The 19,157-nt window shown below is 32.7% G+C and overlaps 2 long non-coding RNA genes across 4 annotated transcripts; both read left to right on the top strand.

Moving 5' to 3' along the window:
• The first annotated feature begins 1,388 nt into the window (after window positions 1-1,388).
• Window positions 1,389-3,590, top strand: LOC145046903 (uncharacterized). Of its 3 annotated transcripts, none has more exons than XR_013682084.1 (2): window positions 1,389-2,218; window positions 2,390-3,590. It is a non-coding gene; the product is annotated as an uncharacterized LOC145046903 (long non-coding RNA). The 3 variants fall into 3 exon arrangements; XR_013682086.1 differs by having other exon boundaries at window positions 2,316-3,590; XR_013682085.1 differs by having other exon boundaries at window positions 2,301-3,590.
• Window positions 3,591-14,923: 11,333 nt separating this feature from the next.
• Window positions 14,924-17,108, top strand: LOC145046898 (uncharacterized). Its single transcript, XR_013682082.1, has 3 exons — window positions 14,924-15,076; window positions 15,354-16,681; window positions 16,773-17,108. It is a non-coding gene; the product is annotated as an uncharacterized LOC145046898 (long non-coding RNA).
• The last annotated feature ends 2,049 nt before the right edge of the window (window positions 17,109-19,157 follow it).

Genomic DNA, 19,157 nt, shown 5'->3' with positions numbered 1-19,157 from the left:
CAGAAAATTTATGAGTGCCTCTTTTCTTTGTCTAAAGCCTTAAGGTTGATGATCGGGTAATTTTTCGGGTTTCGGTTTATTCGGGTTGGGTAATTTGGAGTTTTCATGTTAAAAAAAATACCCGTTATCCAACTCAAATTAAATTCGGGTAATTCGGATAGTGGGTTGGGTTTGGGTAATTCGGGTATTACCCGATATATATATATATATATATATATATATATATATATATATATATATATATATATATATATATATATATATATATATATATATATATATTGATTGGAACATGCTACATAGTATAAGCTCTACGAAAGATTTTTTTTTTTTTTTTTTTTTTTTTTTTTTTTTTAAATAATTCAGGTAATTCGGGTATACCTGAAACCCAACAAACGTACCCTATATCCGACTAAAAAAAATTGGGTTACTCGAATACTAAAAAAAAATTAACCCGATACCTAATTTACCCGACCCGATTTATGCGATACCCGAAAAAATCAGACGGTTAATTAAGGTATCAAGTATTTTCGATAGGGCTATAAAACCTCATAACAGAAAGCCAAAATACATATAATGGCCGACTCCTCTAGTCTTAGATTATACTAGAAAGTACAGTGTTCAATGTACAACTTTGATATGAAAAGTTGTTAGACCATGCATATTGGAAAAATCTTTTTGCAAAAAAATTTTATATGCTAACTCCGAGTAAGTATTAGAAACCAAAGTGAATTCATGTTTGTTTTTTCAGAAAAATCACTTTTAACCACTTTTTACTGTACCGCACAACACACACATAATAATTGGGTTTTCGCAGCTGTTTGTTTTTTGGAAAAAATTTTACTTAAAAATTGTTGCACGTGTGCTACGTGGCGCAACATTGAACCATCATCTTCAAATCACTTCTCCCTTACTTTAAGTTATAGTATTATTCAACTTAGATTTGTTTGTTTTTTTTTTGAACATGATTTTTATTATTTTAATAATATTTGAAGAATATGTAAACAATTGGAGTATATTTTACATAATTTCAAATAATTTCAAAATTGTTTGGTAAATTTCATATAAATATTTTTTTTGTTATATTGTTTATAATCAAATATTGATAAATTATAAAGTTAATCATTAATATTACCAAATTTATTGAAATTAATCTGAAAAATAATCATCGTCTTCAAAATTTTAACAAAGTGAACATGTTATTAACTAAATTAACAATTTTGTTTATTGTTATTTAGCAAATATTATGTTTAATTCTTTTATATAAAACTATTTAAAAAGATCATATCATTACAATGATCTTTATATTTAATTTGCATATGATTAAACAAAATAAATTTTTTACTTATATTTATTTTAATTACTATATAGTTAGTTTCAGTTTATTATAACAATCTGCAGAGATTAAAAAACAAACTTTTGCAGCCATTTGTTTTCCTTTTTTTACTACATAGGGTTGCAGATGTGGTCGGCAGACTTTAACCGTTTTCACTTCGAAAAAACAAATAAGACCTTAGTGGTCTATAGGTATGAGCATATTTAGATCTTAAACTTGTTTAAATAAATGCAATTATTCAATGTAATGAAAATCGGCAAATTCAATAAAATTATAATTTTTTTTAGTATGATTCATTTAAGTTCTTATAAACATTTTTTTGTTTCTTTGGAATGAGCATTTATTTTTTTTATTATAAACAATATGTTTTGTTGGTCGTATGCTTTATATTCACTTATTGTTTTTTTTTTTTTTTATTATGGCTCAAAATATTTCTAAAGTAAATTACTTTTTTTGGTCCCTCCACTTTAGTGCCAAAAAGAATCTTTTATCTTAGCATTATTGGTTTATGTTCCAAATAGAGCAATTAGTTATTGTGGTTGAGTTTGTACCTTACTTTTGAAAAATATAATGGTTTTACTTGTAAATGACAAGACGTTATAAAAGCCTCCAATAAAAATAAAAAATAAAAAATTAGGTGGACCAACAATATATTTACTATATTTATTTATAATAAGGTTATTATTAATGTGAAGATGTCGGCAGATATTTATTGAGGAAAAAGGTTGAGGGAAATAATTGAGGATAGATATGTTATTTATTAAATTTTGAAGAGAGAGGGGGGTGTGTAGGATAGGGAAATTGGAGATCGGATTCAACAAAAGTCGAGTATTATGCTTCGATCTTGCCAAAATCTGATGATGATTTGGGTGTAGTTGTAAGGTAATCTCGATGCATTTATCTCACCTAATTCTAATTCCTTCATCTTCAAGCATATTATATTATATGTAATGGAGACTTTTAGTTGATTGCAAAATAGGTTAGAATGAAACAAAAGTTGAGAGGAAAATCTGGTCGTTCCTTTAACAAATGTGTTGTTGTAATTCCCTGCAGCCATGTTTGTATATTTTTTTGCTTTGAGATCAATCAAGCTCAATTTTTTTTTTTGCTTCAGAATGAATTCCCTTGCAGCCGTATTGGGCTACCAAAGTTGGAAATTTTTTATGCCATATCCAATACCAACCTCAATGGTTTTTTTCCTGAATTTTGTAACAATAGCTCACTTGAACATGTGGATTTAGCTTAGACAGGTTTGTTTAGGATTGTAGTCGAATCTATAAGCAACCTAAAACCATTTGATGTTATTGGTCTTTTCACGATGTTTTTTCTCGGGTACTCATTATGTCATTGAAGTCATTTGTCTCATATTCAAAACCAACAACGAAATGCGTAAGCTACAAACACAAAGAGGAAGGATTCCACCAATGTTGTTTAGAGATAAATCCAACACTCAAAAAGGTTTCACTTCACATATCAATGATGTTATTTGTCATGTGAGCTTATTATTTCAGACTCCACAAGCAAATGTGGTTTATGTTTTCATAGTTTGTTCATACGATTCATCAAGTTTGGTCACCCTGCCTAGCCAATTTTGCAAGTGCCCCTTTGCAAATCTGTAACATCGAGTTCCAAAACATTGAGATTCAAAAAAATTACCAATGAAGGAACAAACCCTATGAACTTGTTGCTAGTAAAGACCCAAGGCAGTGTATTGTGTGAAGTTAGAGAATGAATTTGGAATGTGTCTAAAGAAGAGTTTAAGGTAAGGCTTAATAATATTGAATGGTTTAGATTGCTTATGGATTCTGGTACAATCCTAAAGAAATCTATGTAAGTTAGATTCACATGTTCAAGTAAGCTGTTGTTATGAAACTCGGGAAAGAAACCAGTGAGGTTGGTATTGGATGTCACATTAAGAATTTTCAACTTTGGTAGATCAAATATGGCTGTAGGGAAGTCATTCCGAAGCAAAAAACTTAGCTTGATTGACCTCAAAGTGAAAAATCCATACAAAAGGATTGGCCAAGAAACAAGGTACAAATCATATGGCAGGATTGGGCAAGAAATGAGGTACATTTATAGTCTAGCATTGTAGATTGCAATGTAGTAAATAGTAATTGTGATTGGTTTCCCAACATTTGATCTAGTTTGTTGCCTTAAAACAATTGTTGTTAGGATAACTATGCAGGGAATGCATGTAAAAAATAGTTTACATATGAAATAGAAATGAACTTTTTATTTAAAAGTTAAGTCATTTTGGTGGAATATGCATGCTTTGTAGATTAGTCGGGTTTATGCTCATGGACCTTGAATTATGGCCTAGTCTTAGGATCTGTTTTTCTATTTTCTCAAGCGTATAGTTTGCCGAATGTTTGTGAAATCAACCGAATTTGTCAATGGAATTTCATTTGTTGGTTGATTGGAAATGTAATGAAATTTATTGGATTTTAAGTTTAACTACATTTATTAATATTTATTTACTTTAGTACATATAATGAAAGTATTTTGGTCTTAACAAAAAAAGAATGAAATTGAATTCCTTCCGTCACTCCTGAGGATGGTGAAATCCATCAAACATGGATATTTGAAGCTAGCTTAATCGAACTTCGTTTATTTCATCATTTGCAACCAAAGACCCCTTCAAATGGCATCTCATATTCTAGTTAATTTTGATTCAGGAATTCATTAACATATAATCAAAATGCCTTTTCAAGCTTGGAGAAAAAAAAGTAAAAAGGAAGGAAAAGAAAGTGACATTCTTTTTGCGTGAAAAAATGACGTGTTTTAGAAAATGCTGTTTTTTTTAATAATCTTAATTGGTAATGAACTTTTATTATTTTTAATTTTTAGTTTTGTAAATAATAGATTCTATAAGTATAACTAAATAATTAATAGAAACATTTACATATGACATAAAATCGACATACCACATACCCATTTTATTTTCAAGTTAGCCAACTTTTTTTTTCTAGTCGAATCAATAAAACCTTCTATTTTTCGTTTTCCATTTCATTTACGGTTTACGAGTTTGATCGTGTATGCTTAACGAAAAACCGAAGTTTTTATTTTTAGTAGGATGTTTGGCCGAGTTTTGTTTAGCCTGAAATTGGAAATATGGAATTATCAATATTGTTTATTATTTTTCATAAATAACTCAACTCAATCAAAAACAAATCATCTATTATTTGAAAAGATTATTGATATAAAAACGACAAAACGAAGCTATTTGTTTTTGTTAATACTATTTGATTATGTTTATTTCTAATCTTTTCGGTCTAGAATTAATAAATCATCAAACTAATACTTTTGGTTAACCTTTTGAAATGTAGTGTTTTGATTGGATTAACTAGGGGTGTCTATGAGACACCTTGGTTTGGTTTTAAACCATAACCATTATAAGTGGTTAATGCATTTTGATAGTCATTGTGTATTAGTTGATATTGGTTTTGGTCAACGGTTTTTTTTTTTAATGGTTATGGTTAGTGGTTAATATTGGTTAATAATAATGGATGAAAATGTGATAAAAATAAAAATATTTTGCTTTAAAAACTGAAAAACATAAAGTACATTGTTATAAAAAATGAACGATTCAATGTTGATAACCTTATTAAAATAATAGAAAATTAGGTACTTCATTTAATCTCAAATGTTAGATTATTGGGATATAGATATACTTGGATTAGCGATAGTTGTGACACACTTTCAAAAGATCTTTTAAATTAGCTTTTTGAAAAGAAGAAAAATGATAGGATTAAGAAGTCAGGATCTTTGATTTTTAGCAACTTTTGCATTTTTTTCCTTTACTCCCTCAAAAGTTTATAAAAACACATTTTAAAACTATCTTTTGAAAAAAAAGACATAAATCAAATATTCCTTTTCTAAAAGGATTTTTTTTAAGTTTAAAAACCTATCCCAATCCCTACTTGCTAATAAAAATATTATAACTTTATAACGACGTCTTCCTATTGCTGATCGTATTATGAATGCAGAAAATCAAGGAGAAATTTTAATTAGCTGTTTTCACGAATAGCGAAATAGGTAGTTTTCAGAAATTTTAACCACTAATCGAAACAAAACTACATAGTTTTATGTATAGGGGTACCTAAGTTTATATACCCTTAATATATATATATATATATATATATATATATATATATATATATATAAGTTCAGGTTCATTTGAGACCATTCTAATTTTGTGAGACCGTGAGACCAAATCTAAAAATAATTTTAAAATGCAAAATAAATGGAAAAATCCAAAAAAAAATTTTAAATATTATTTTCGGAACATGAATTAACTAAAAAAAATATAAAAAAAATAAAAAAAATCCCGTTTTTTTTTTTTTTTTTTTTTAAAAAATACGTGAAATATTCTAAATAAAATATTACACTGACATATTCTAAAAAATAATTTTAAAATGCAAAATAAATGGAAAAATCTAAAAATTCTTTTTTTTAAATATTATTTTCGGAACTTGAATTAATTAAAAAAAATAAAATAAAAATAAAAAAAATTAAAAAAAAATCTATTTTTTTTAAAGTACGTGAAATATTCTAAATAGAATATTACACTGTACATATTCTAAAAATAATTTTAAAATGCAAAATAAATGGAAAAATCAAAAAAAAAAATTTAAATATTATTTTCGGAACTTGAATTAACTAAAAAAAAATTTAAAAAAAAATAAAAAAAATAAAAAAATGCATCTCACGGTCTCACAAAAATAAGCCGTCTCACATGAACCTATATATATATATATATATATATATATATATATATATATATATATATATATATATATATATATATATATATATATATATATATATATAACTCAACCAATTTCTCTCCCCTCGTCGCATCTGTCTGTTATTACTGTAATAACAAATCAAAACGAAGGAAAACCAACTAATATTCAATAACAATACAATTAATTGAAAATATAAAATGAAGACCAAATAGCTAGTCATTTAGCAAACTTAACATGCCAAAAGAGACATAAGTCATAAGTCAGGGTTTATATCCACAACCAAATTAAGCTAAAAGAACCAAACCTACAATTGTAAACTCCTTGACTATAACCAAAGAAATCAAGAAACCATAGAGGTCTTTTATTTATTAGTTATTCATTTACTTATTTATTTTTTTGCAAATTTCTCTTTATTTTTTAAAATGTTATGTTAGCTTTTAAGACATTTATAAAGTGACCACAAATAATCATTATTGTGATTTAAAGGAAATGACCCAACTTTTTAGGATTTATCAAAATGACATTTGTGTCTAAATATTGGATTTTTTTTACTAAATCAGTTTTATTTCGGAATGTTAGTAAGATGGTTGAGATGTGACGAAAAAAATTACAAAATCTAACATAATATTCGTACATTTTAGACTAAGTTTCTTTTATTTAATTATTTTGACATTTGTACATTTTGAACTCGGTCCTAAGCCAAAAATTTTAAATCCAAAATTTGAATAATAGTTATGAGACATGACATTTTAGACTCTGAAATGCTACATTTTTACTTAAATCTAACAAAAAAACCCTATCAAAACATTAATTGATTTTGATATAAGGGCATAAAAATGACATTTATTTGAAAAATCAATATTAATAAATATTTTGGATTTAAGGATGGAAGAGAACTATTTATAAATGTTTAGTACAAATTAGAGCAAACCACGTATTATACATACTTCGGGAAATCTAAAAGGACCACGTTTTAAACTTCAAATGAAAAAAGGTTGGCTGATTTGCTTTAATCTCAATCAATGTTATAAAACTCGGGTTGATCTGGCTGGTTCAACCGTTGGACCATGATCCGGGGTAGAAAGCGGGTCAATTGAGACCGTTTTTTTGTAAAAATACGAACCGAATCGAACCGGCTGGGTTTCCCATAAACCGTGGTTCAACCGCTTATGTCGAACCAGTTAAAACAGGATTGACCTGTTTTAATAGGGTGTTGATAGTTGAATACAAGTAGCGAACGCCAAAACAACGAGCCGTTTGCAGTTTTTTCAATGTTTTTAAATATTTAAACTTTGTGGATGATGTGCACGAAAGTACCCATTAATTTTAATATTTATAACCTAACAAACTTAGACTAACTATGCACTTATAGGCAGTGTACCTAGTCAGATTACAGTATAGCTTAGGTAAGTCGGGTGTCGATCACAGGGAACAGTGGATTAATTTAATATATTTAATTATAGGTTATATATCACACGAAAAGAATAATTTAATAAATCTCAAACTAATAATTAATTAACCATTCTCGATAAACTAACAGGAAAAACAAATCTCTTTAGGTACTTTGGTTTAGACAAATTCCACCTTGAAAACATAGACAATTGCATGCACAAATTCATTTATTCATGTTCACCGATTCCTAAATTGATTAGATTCATGTTCACTATAACTAATCCTTTAGCAAACAAGTTAATTCAAATAGTGATCAATTGATTAAACTAACATGCTTCCTAGTGTTCAGTTCGTATCAAGCAAGACTTGTAAACTTAGTTAATTTAAACATTTAATTAACCTCTTGTTGATGGTCATCAAACAAGGCTCACACATTAACTTATTTATTCCCATGTTAATCCTAGTTTCACATTCGTTATTTCTAGTCTTATAATCTCCATGGTCATCAAAAATCATAAGAGACAAGCAAATCAAGCAGGTTTTCATACAACTTAATTCACTTAACAATTAACAGCAAATAATTATCATTAACACATGAGGATCTTTAAACAAGCTTGACAAGATAAATTAAACACAAATAAGTTATTTAACATCACAATTAGTCTAGGAATCAAAACTTCATTCAATCATAAACACAAAGTAAAAGGTTTTTACACCCTAATCAGAAAATAAATACAGAAAGTACCATAAGGAAGTGCTAAACATGGTCACGTTAGCAATCCATATGATTACCGACATGTATCCGCTCTCTAATCCTTCAGATCTCTGCTCCCGTTAGCTTAATGGCCTTCCGGCCGCCTTCTAGACCCTCAAAACGGCTTAACAGAAGTTAATTGTCGACTAAATTAGGTTAGGAGTCGAATTCCCCCTCCTCGTTGGCTAAAAATCGACATTTATAATCTTTATGGCCGACCTAAGTACGCTGGGCGTACTAGGAATTACGCGGCGCGTACTCAAGATAACTACGCGATCATGTATATCCGGTGCAAGCAGGTACGCAGGGCGTACTCTTAAGTTACGCGGGGCGTAACCGCGTCCTCAGCCCCCATTTTCTTCCTTTTAGCTTCTAAGCCCGGTTTCCGCTTCAGTCTTTTCTCTTGTGCTTTATTGACAACAAATAGCTGCAAAACATAATTCAAAGCATTATGAGTACTCTTTAGTTCTAAAATATAATAAATAAGGCCAAAATATTAAGATAAAGTGCATAAAAATATATATAAAAATACACATATCAAAATACCCCACACTTAGCCTTTGCTTGCCCCCAAGCAAATTCACTTTTATTTTACCAATATCGCACTAAACAATCCATTTAAAACTCAGCCATTATGCCAAGACCTCAACGCATGCATTTGTGTCTAAAATTTTCCTAAGTACCCCCCCATACTTTAAATACTCACAATCTTCATAAACACTTACCCACTTTTTCCGAACAATGCTAATTTTATGCAACCCTCCGAATCCATCCTCAGAAAACCTCCTAACCTCAAGGTATTTTTAGTTGAGCAACCTAAGCATACATAATCTAGAATTACAATTTATGATACCACTATGGAGCTTTCTTTGAATTCTTCACTTGCTTGATAATTTGATCTTGGATATCTTTGAATTCACCACCTTATTGATTTGATTTCTTGGTATCTTCAACTTTTTTGGATTTCTTCAGAATTTTGATCTTTTGATCTTCACTTTATTTGCTCCAAAATTCTTCAAAATTTTTCGTAATTCTCTCTGTTTTTTTACATGTACCTCTCTTTTTTTTCACTCAAAACCTACATGCTTAAGCAGAGGCGCTCAACCTCAACCTTTATTGGTTAAAGATAATAATTTTCCTGGATACATTTCAGGTTTAGGCTGCTAAACATATTGCATCCTTCAAACCGAGCGGGGTTATGTTTTTGTTCCATGATTTCACTAAAATAAGGGAAGCCACAAATGCACTATAACGTATATTGGCTCAACTAAACATTTGAGTTCTCATCGGATCATCTCATACAATATTAGCAAAATTTTAAATTATCACTAGATTTTTCTAAATTAAACTATTATTTCAAGTTTTCTTTTAAATTTTTAAATTTCCCTAAATCTAGCAATTTCCAACCATTATTTCATTTTTATAATTTACTTTTACCGACCCCCTACCCCACACTTATTTCATACGATGCCCTCATTGTATGCTAAAACAAATTAAGAACATAAAAAGGGAGAAAAAGGAACAGACTCCCCTGGGTAGTTGTGGCGAGATCGAATGGGGCTGCTACAGGTTGCTTCAAATATTGCTGAAAAACTGAAAACTGGAACTGCTACTTCTGAATATGCCGAAAAATAAAATCAAGACCGCCATCTTTGAAAATGTGGTACAAAATATTGCAATTAGATGCAATGCATAGTAACCATGACGTGGGAAAGTGTCGACCACGTCGTCTCGTCAAGAATGACATCCTCTTCTCGCGATGAAAAATCCCCCACAACATAGGAAAGTGTCAACCATGTCGTGGCAGCCGGGATGATACTTCTTCCTCGCGTCGAAATACAACTCTAATAAATATGCACCCCACACTTATGACAAATTGTGGGTCTTGACTATAATCTTCGAACTCTCACATGGCTCTCTAGCAACAGTCGGACCTAGCTGTTGAACTTACTGCCAGCTTCCTAAGGGCCAATATTCTGCATAAATCTAAACAACCATAGAGCATCAACATGGAAAACAAAAGTAAAACAAACTAAATCAAAGTTTAATTACATACCAAATACTAAAAACTAAACTTAAACTAAAATAAACACAAAACAAACAAATAAACAAAATAAAAAGGATCACTCGTCATCTTCATCATCAGGTGGCTGTGTCCCAGAAGTACCGGCCCCGTCAAATCGTGACTGGAATGGTGGTGGAAAGGAAACCGAATACTGAAATCCCTGATGGGCAAAGAATGCATTCAACGCATTCCCTTGCCATCGCTGTTGCGCGTCCACATGTGCAACATACTCGCTAAGGTTCTGGAGCCTCAAGTCAAGACGATCAATGCCCTGAGCTAAGTAGCGCATATCAATCTCCGGCTCAGGTCCCTGCTGCGCTCCCCGAGGAGCAGGTCTACGCCGCGGGACCTGTCTCGGCTGTGGCTCAGCGGCACCCTCCTCATCCGCCACATCATCTGCTCGAACCCTCAAAACACCATCTCTGCCCCGCTCTAATACGCGCATCGACTCCAATAGCTGAAGACTCATCGGCCTCATGTCATGAAACACCATCGATCTCGTGATATCACGTGTCATCAACTGATATGATCGAGCTAATCGTGTGATAAAATGCCCTCCGCATATCGGGCTATCTCCCCGAAGTCCCCTGGCCCTCCGTCCTAAGTATGCAGCTAAAGCAACTGGAAGGTTCAGGTGCCTCCCTGGAGTAACTAATGCCCATAGGAAATACAGGTCCGTCGAAGGCACTCTCTCACTATTCTTGTGATGTGTGAGAGACATAGAAATCAACCGGTGCAACATTCGGTATGTAGTAGACCGAATCATCCCCCCTCGAGCGGTAGATGGGGTATAAATTCCTCCCGTAATCTCGGCCCAAAAAGTGTTCTCATTGTAGTCCTCCGGCCGCTCCGTGAGACAATCAGCAAGAAATGTCGGGAAGTGGACACTCCTTGTCTCATCGGCTGTGTAAATACCCACCCGAGTAGCAAGCTCTATCACGCTGCATTCCCGGCTCACTCCTCCCAGTCTGAAAGCAAAGGCTGTCCTGTCATTGAGTGGCTTCCTAGGATCATAGGAAACTGTAGCATAGAACTCCAGCAAAAACTCTCGATACACCGGCTCCTGGATCCTGAACAACCGCGCCCATCCCTGACACACAAACAATTCCACACCACTCGCGTCCGAGTGTGTGTATTGCAAAAATTCCTGGATCAATGCAGCAAGTCCAGTCCTGGCAGCCAACTCCCAGTCGAAAGAGGGTGCAATATCAATCTCTTTTGTGAGAAGCAGGCTCAAGTTGGTGCTATAACGCGCCCTGGTAGCATCGCTCAGTGTTTGCGGAAATTGTAAAAAGTGATGATCGGTCACATCCTCGGGTGGGTTGGTTCTTTGCGCCCTTCGAGCCATAATCTGCACATATTAACACAAAAACACAAAACCCACAAAATATGGCAGCATTAATATTTTTTTTAAAACCAAAAATAATGAAACTGGATAGGGTCAGTACGCTGGGCGTACGTCCAGGCTTGAGATTCTGTGTCCTGGTCCGTTTGCTTGTGCTAAAATCATAAACCATATCCATATTCTCCGAATTCGAATATATACGCAGGTGGTCCAGTAAGGTCAAACACATGGGGGAACCAACCTTGAGGTCCAAGGTAGTAAAAAACAAAAAATCGGAGCCACCCTTTAAACTTATGACCAAAAAATCAATTCCATATGAAAACATTTAACAGGGAAACATGCATAACAGTCAAACATTCGAATCCAGAATCAAGAACTCGCAGTCACGGGGTACGCTTGGCGAACGACCCCAAGCTCGAATCGATGAATGTGGGACGGAAATTAGACAAAATTAAGCTCGAGGGTTTAATGTATTAACCGAAATCGGTCCATTCAAGCCCTAATCAACACATACATTTGCAAAATCGGCCCTAATTCGAAAAATGAATAAACCCTAGATTTCAAGCAAAAGCCGAATGCAGCTTTTTTCATCAAATTTAACACAAATCTAAAACATTTAATAACCGAAAAAGCTTACTTGTGTGTCGAATTGAATAAGAACGAAGCAGAATCGGGAGTCTTTGGAGAGAGTCACCGTTACAGTTCGTGCGAGAAAGGAGAAGAGGGAAAAAAATAAAGAAGAAGTCAACAGGTCAAAAGATATACCTGGTCGCCATGTTACGCGGGGCGTAAATCAAGAGTATGCGGGGCGTACCTCAACCCCCTGAAATGTTCATTCGCGATCCGGGGCATATTACGCATGGCGTAATTAAACTTACGCGGGGCGTAATTTTAAATGAAAATTTCCCTTTTTTTCTTTTAATTGAATTTCCTTTTCTCTTTTTTTTTTTTTATCATTTCATCTAGGACTTAAAACTTATTTAATTTTTTTCTTTTTAATTTCCTTAAGCTAATGATGACTTCACGATGAGTGATAAAAAAAAAATTGAGATGTCATAATCACTTATCTTTGTCAAGATCAAACAACAATGGTTGATCAAAAACCCTTGCATGCAAGAATTGGTTTGCGAAAACACCCACTTTCGGAACCCGTTAGAATATTTCCTTTGTTTTCCTTGCACCATTAACTAGAAGCGGAACAAGAAGTGACCTAACTAGTCAAGAACAGCAAGAGCTCGGTCTTCCACTTAACCACCACAATACGCCTTGCTATACTACGCCTCATGGATTGAGTTGGACAAATCAACAAAGTAGTAGGCTAAGCAGGTCAAGAATTCCCTAATCGTTTTCATTCTCGAAACCCATGCAAAAAGCAAAGTCAAGCAATGTGTACAATCCCAAATTCCTGCAAAATAAACAAGAACCTTCCCGACAAGTGAAAAGATATCATCGAAAATCAAACTAAAAAAAATTGAGAACTAACTAAAAACAAATAACGAATAATCAAATAAAATAAATTAATGACAAGCCGTTCCCCGGCAACGGCGCCAAAAACTTGATGTGCACGAAAGTACCCATTAATTTTAATATTTATAACCTAACAAACTTAGACTAACTATGCACTTATAGGCAGTGTACCTAGTCAGATTACAGTATAGCTTAGGTAAGTCGGGTGTCGATCACAGGGAACGGTGGATTAATTTAATATATTTAATTATAGGTTATATATCACACGAAAAGAATAATTTAATAAATCTCAAACTAATAATTAATTAACCATTCTCGATAAACTAACAGGAAAAACAAATCTCTTTAGGTACTTTGGTTTAGACAAATTCCACCTTGAAAACATAGACAATTGCATGCACAAATTCATTTATTCATGTTCACCGATTCCTAAATTGATTAGATTCATGTTCACTATAACTAATCCTTTAGCAAACAAGTTAATTCAAACAGTGATCAATTGATTAAACTAACATGCTTCCTAGTGTTCAGTTCGTATCAAGCAAGACTTGTAAACTTAGTTAATTTAAACATTTAATTAACCTCTTGTTGATGGTCATCAAACAAGGCTCACACATTAACTTATTTATTCCCATGTTAATCCTAGTTTCACATTCGTTATTTCTAGTCTTATAATTTCCATGGTCATCAAAAATCATAAGAGACAAGCAAATCAAGCAGGTTTTCATACAACTTAATTCACTTAACAATTAACAGCAAATAATTATCATTAACACATGAGGATCTTTAAACAAGCTTGACAAGATAAATTAAACACAAATAAGTTATTTAACATCACAATTAGTCTAGGAATCAAAACTTCATTCAATCATAAACACAAAGTAAAAGGTTTTTACACCCTAATCAGAAAATAAATACAAAAAGTACCATAAGGAAGTGCTAAACATGGTCACGTTAGCAATCCATATGATTACCGACATGTATTCGCTCTCTAATCCTTCAGATCTCTGCTCCCGTTAGCTTAACGGCCTTCCGGCCGCCTTCTAGACCCTCAAAACGGCTTAACAGAAGTTAATTGTCGACTAAATTAGGTTAGGAGTCGAATTCCCCCTCCTCGTTGGCTAAAAATCGACATTTATAATCTTTATGGCCGACCTAAGTACGCTGGGCGTACTAGGAATTACGCGGCGCGTACTCAAGATAACTACGCGATCATGTATATCCGGTGCAAGCAGGTACGCGGGGCGTACTCTTAAGTTACGCGGGGCGTAACCGCGTCCTCAGCCCCCATTTTCTTCCTTTTAGCTTCTAAGCCCGGTTTCCGCTTCAGTCTTTTCTCTTGTGCTTTATTGACAACAAATAGCTGCAAAACATAATTCAAAGCATTATGAGTACTCTTTAGTTCTAAAATATAATAAATAAGGCCAAAATATTAAGATAAAGTGCATAAAAATATATATAAAAATACACATATCAGTGGACATTAAATTATTAGTTTTATATGTTTATGCATTATACATGAAAATAAAAATATATAAAAATAAAAAAAGACCATAAACCGGGTTGACCCGGCGGTTCAACCGGTTGAACCGTGAACCGGTCATCATACCGGATCAACCAAAAGACAAAAACCCGGATTTTAAAACATTGATCTCAATAAATACATGGTGATTTTTTTAAATATTTCTATATTTTAGAAACAAAAATGTAAATATATTAGTGAAATAGTTGAGGGTAGAGGCGTTTCGTTTGTCAAGTACTTATATCTTGAAGGTGCAAGTTGTAAATAAATATACAAGAATAAGATGGAACAGCTACAAAGAGATATTTTACTTGGCCCACAAAATGGAAGGATAAGGTCGGACTCAAGAATCAACATCCAAAGCAAAAGTCGAACAAAACAGTGGTGAGAGTATCATGATTCGATTTGGCTAAACTTTGGTATTGTTTTCGGGGAAATTATAAGGTAATCTTGATTGCATATTTGTTTTTAAACTAATTCTTTGATCTTGATGTGTATATATATATGTACTGGATACATAGATCCAGTAATCGATGGTATAATTGTATAATTATTGTAAAATATGATTAGAATGAAACAAAAGGTGAGAGGAAACCTTTGTAAAATAAGGGAACTTTACAAATTATTTTGTTTAGATTGATGAACATATTCGTTTTTTACTTTATCACCTTAAACTCGATGAACATGCTTTTACAGAACTTTAACAATTGTGTTATTTTAGTTCCCTGCAGCGATGATTGAGCTACCAATTCTGTATATTTTCTGCTTTGATGTCAATCAAGCTAAAAAATCGTTTACTTCAGAATCAATTCCCTTGCAGCCATACTGAGCTACGAAAATTGGAAATTCTTAATGTGACATCAAATGCTAACCTCAAGGGTTCCTTTCCTGAATTTTGTAACAACCTAACATGTGAATTTAAACTTAGACAGGTTTCTTTGGGATTGTACTGAAATCTATAAGCATCCTAAAACATATATAGGATATTATTGGTCCTTACACAAAGCTCTTTCAGACACAATATATGCTTCTATAAATAAATACATTCATCATCATGCCATGAAAGTCATTTTGTCTCATATTCAAAACCAACAACGAATTGGTTAAGCTGCCGAAACAGAAGGAAGGGTTCCACTCATATTAGAAGACAAATCCAATACTCAAATATCGATTTCACTTCACATATCATTGGGTGTTGTTTATCCTGTCAGCTATTGGTACCTTTTACCTTGTACATACATTTCAAATGGCTTAGGTTGCTTATGGATTCTGGTACAACACCAAAGAAACTTGTGTAAGTAAGATCAGGGACGGACGCAAGATTTCTCAGTAGGGGGTGCACGGGAAACCTAGGGGTTGCACGATAGTAGAAAAAATAAAAATTTTAAAAATTTTCGAAAATTTTTCCACTACGGCCGGAAAAGTTAGGGGTTGCCGGTGCCATCGGTGACCCACCCTAAATCCGCCCCTGAGTAAGATCCACATGTTCAAGTAAGTTGTTATGGAATTTAAGAAAGGAATCAGTGAGGTTGGTATTAGATATCTCATCAAGAATTTTCAACTTTGGTAGCTCAAGTATGGCTGCAGGGAATTCATTCTGAAGCAAAATATTTAGCTTGATTGATCTCAAAGTGAAAAACTCATACGATAGGATTGGCCAAAAAACAAGGTACAGTTTGTACGGCAGGATTGACAAAGAAATGAGGTACAATTTGAGATTATAGGTCAAACAATGTAGATTGCCTATTGTTTTCCGAATATTTGATCTAGTTTATTGTCTCAAACTTTTTTTTTCGTTAATTTAAGATATTTATTTCTTTACATTGTCGGTGTTAGACATTATTTTAAACGTGGCTTTTGAACAATGACAAGTGTATTGTAACCCTTATAATTAGGGTACTCCTTAGCTTTATGCATTCATTATTGGATAGAAACTCATGAAATTTATCATGACGGTTGACCTACACGTAGAAATAAAAGGGTACGTAAAGTGCTACCTAAAGGGCAAAGGCGCCCCACCAACTTATCCAATAGTCAAACATGGGAGAGGTAAATCATTATGTCCCAAAGCAATGTTTATGCTTGAACTAGAAACCTCATTTATAAATTCTTACCTCTTTATTGGTATGACAAAATGCAGGGTGCATGCGAAAAGTAGTTTACACAGGGAATAGAAATAAAACTCTTTATTTGAAAATTAAGTCATGTGGGTGGAGAGAGTTTTGGACCCTGCATGCGTGTGGATTACTCGGGTTATACACATGACCTTAATTCATGGCCTAATATGAAGATCCCATTTTCTTTTTTCTCACACATAAAGGGAGTATAAGGTTAAGCCGAATGTTATTGAAAGTAATATAATTTTTTTAAGGAACTGTAAATAGAGGGAATTGGAATATGAAGAAACTGTAATGTTGCATGTTTTGTTGGCAGAGTAGAAACGAAACTTGAGAATATAAATCGATTAAATTTTAAACTCACTTGTAATTAGATTTCTTATTTTTATTAATTTCAATGTATATAATGAAAGGTATTTTGGTCTTTACTAATAGAAGAATGAAATGGAATTCTTTCTGACGACCTTTCTAGGAATAGTAAAATTCATTTTTTTGGCAACCAAACACGCCTTAAATTCCAATTATGTTTGATTTTGGAATCCACTTTTGCATTTGGTTTGCATAATGTTTTTGAAAGAAATGAAATATGTTAAAACAATTGGAATATGGAGGAATTATGTTTGATTTTGGAATCCACGTTTGCATTTGGTTTGCATAATGTTTTTGAAAGAAATGAAATATGTTAAAACAATTGGAATATGGAGGAATTTGAATTTGAATGTCCTATCAACTTAAATGCGTTTGATTGACATGAAATGATTATTTATTTATTTATTTTTTTTCTGATTGGTTTGTTAATCTCCCAAATGAATTGAAAAACAAATTCTGTAATATGATAGAAATATCCTTTAGTTTTTTTTTATACCTTAATTATATTTTTTAATAAACATGACAAAGTTTTATATAATCACAACATTTTTTATTGAACCTCACAAAATCCTCTCGATCTTCTTTTCTAAATTCCAAAAACTTAATACGGTTTTCGGATCATGCATTATTTTCCTACTTGCTTTGAACCTATCCAACACGGTCAATACCATCGAAGTTTTTTGTTATGTTTTTTTGGTATTTTTGTTTCTCCTATTATTGCTTGATTTACCTTTTCAAGTTTTTCTCCAAAAACGTTAGCTGCAATATTTATTCTCTTAGTAACAACATAAACTCTTTTTATTTTCTTTGAGCTTGTATTTGGAGATTTTTCATTTTCTGTTGTTTGTTCTTCAAAATCATCTTCTATTTGTTTAGATTCTTCTTCATTGTTTGCATCTTCTTCCATTTGGTCAAAATCATTGGCTTTTCTCTTGAGTTCTATCCTTTCCAAAAATGATACATAAATCCTGGTAATGAGGAAGTATCTTATTTCTCCATCTTCATGGTTTTTTATGAACCTAATTTGTATCATAAAAGGTTAGCACATAAAAATATAACATAAATAATTAAGAAGTAACAAGATATAAAAAAGTTTTAATGGTGTACCTGAATGTAAGAACCGCAAACCGTTGGTTCAACCGTTATAAAGTGAATGGAGTTATAATAACGAAAACCACTTGTGTTCGTCCCATTCACCATATCATAAACAATTTGCCAATCTTTTTTCATGGTTTTGATCATTGACTCAATGTTGGGTTTACCCAGTATGTCTGAGTTATGGATTTTTCCCTTCAATGTGTTTTCTAGATTTTGTAAATATCCAGATTTAAAATTATTATCAGCTTTAAATCCTCCTATGTTCACCGTGTTTACAATGCTTCCACGAGCTTAGCATCTCCAGTAATTATCCAGTTGTGATAGTTTTTGCTTATAACATCCGTTTTCTTGGAGGAATTGAATTAATTTTTAAGAGGGTCAAGAGTTTGGATTTTTGGAGAAAAAGGGGTCCTCACGACGTGAGGCATGGAGGCTCACGACATGAGGAGGGCCGCATGAAGATTCTATTCGGGACTGAGCTCACGATATGAGGATCGCTGCAGCCCAAGCCCACAAAGCTTTAGGGTTTCCCACATATTTAAGCCCACTTAACTCGGTTTTGGGGTTCATTTCTCAGCCTCCACCTTCCCTTAAATCAGAAAACCCTAACTGTCACACCTCCGAACCGAACGACGGAAACGTTCGAGGGCTCTTGTGACTCAAATTGAATACCATCACAATGAATATACATGAATCATAACACAAATCATCACCATGCATTGGAATATTACAACTGATATAGTTTACATTCAGTACATTGTTTTAAACGTTACAATTCCATAACATAGACTGTCTAATAGATAGTTTAAGCGAAACACCATGACATGACTTGGTACTTATTCTTCGGCCTATCTGTTACCTGAGAATACAAGTTATTTTGAAAAAACGTCAACATATGAAATGTTGGTGAGTTCATAAGTAATGTTATGGAAAAATGATTT

The sequence above is a fragment of the Lactuca saligna genome, chromosome 1, assembly GCF_052625555.1.
Source record: "Lactuca saligna cultivar CGN05327 chromosome 1, ASM5262555v1, whole genome shotgun sequence".
NCBI lineage: Eukaryota > Viridiplantae > Streptophyta > Magnoliopsida > Asterales > Asteraceae > Lactuca > Lactuca saligna.
This window is presented reverse-complemented; position numbering and strand designations above follow the sequence as displayed.